The following is a 1,453-nucleotide window of genomic DNA, read 5'->3' on the forward strand; positions in this document are numbered from 1 at the left end:
GCAGCTTCCCCAGAAAAAGAAAGTATATACGAAGTTGCACCTTTGGTTTGCTGTGTTTTGTGGGGTTTTTTTTTCTTTTCCCTGCTGGAATATCTTTCATTTTTAACACAGACTGGTTGGTCAAATTCTCAAAACACAGAGCAATGCCGTCCGGCACTCAGAACCGGAGAACTGCAGGTCATTGGCACTGCATTTGTCTAGTTCATTTGTATGTTTCACGCAATCATTTTAATGTCAACAGCTTTTTCCCCATCATTAGACAAGTATTTCTCCTTATTCAGTCTCTGAAGGGGAAATCGTTATACAGTGTACATTTGCTACTCCGTTCATTTTCAACACCTTTTGCACCATGATATACTGTAGAGCAGCTGCACGCTTTGTGGTAAAGTTCAGTCAAACTAAACTGTGATACAAAAAAATTACTTTAAGGAAGTAGATGTTGATCCTTTGGCAGCACAGAGCAGTAGGTCAATTTCTAGTTAAAGAGTTACTGAAGTGGCAAAGATGCCCTTACAGCAGTAGACATCTATTTACATTTGATACGCTTTTTACTTATCCAATTTATGCTTTTTACTTAGCCAATTCACTCTGGAAATAAAATACATTTACATTATCGGTAACTGAGTACATAACATATATACAATGAGTGTGTACACACACAGTTTATAACCTAGGAACAGCGGAGTCAAAATTACTGATGAGACAACTTTACTTTTGTCAAGTTTAACAAGAAAAAATAAATACGGCAACTTTCTTACTTTATCCAGCTAGATAACAGGATATTTCAGCTCCTGGAGGGACTGCGGATTGATTTTTGTGGCAAAGATGTGTGCAAATTACACTAACCTATTGGTGAATGGGATTCTTTCGGCATGGAGTGTTACCGTGAAATGATTTCAGAAGGCCCTGCTGAAGTCACAAAGCACGGAGGTACTGCTAGGCCTTCTGTTCAGAGCGGTGATTTGTATGCACCGTTGTGTTCCACCGCTAAAGCAGGATTTGGTTCAGATGGTTAATGTAGTGCTACAGTAGTCGAGATAATCCAGTTCAGGGCAGAAACCATTCACCTGGCCCGGCTCTCAACAAATACTCAAACAAACGGGGAAAAAAGCATGCAGTTAGTTATTTTAGGCGCCAAGGACAACGCTTTTTTCTGCCCTTTCCTGTCTTGAGAGCTAGGCCAACTAATCTTGTGCAAAAGTAGAGGGAAGACAACAACGGCACAGAGCCAAAGTGGGACCCTGCCTTCTGACAAAGGAAAAGAAAACCCTCTGGATCTCTCTGAGCGGTCACCGGCAGCACCAAGGAAAACCACCGCGGCTTATTGAGATGCTGCCACCATCACTTCCCAGCCACGGGCCGCCGCGGTGCCCGTTGACATCCACCCTCGTCCTCGAGCTTTTCCCAGCCCCACAGATTGTGGCAGAGCGCCTGCAGACACGGTCCCGCTCCC

At 43.5% G+C, this 1,453-nt stretch overlaps 1 protein-coding gene across 1 annotated transcript in view; it reads right to left on the reverse strand.

Annotated features, from left to right (window-relative positions):
- FAM155A (family with sequence similarity 155, member A) overlaps window positions 1-1,453 on the reverse strand; it is a 497,656-nt gene that overhangs the window by 494,771 nt on the left and 1,432 nt on the right. The gene's annotated exons all lie outside the window — the stretch shown is intronic.

Source organism: Pygoscelis adeliae, unplaced genomic scaffold, assembly GCF_000699105.1.
Source record: "Pygoscelis adeliae isolate BGI_AS28 unplaced genomic scaffold, ASM69910v1 Scaffold48, whole genome shotgun sequence".
NCBI classification, from domain to species: Eukaryota; Metazoa; Chordata; class Aves; order Sphenisciformes; family Spheniscidae; genus Pygoscelis; species Pygoscelis adeliae.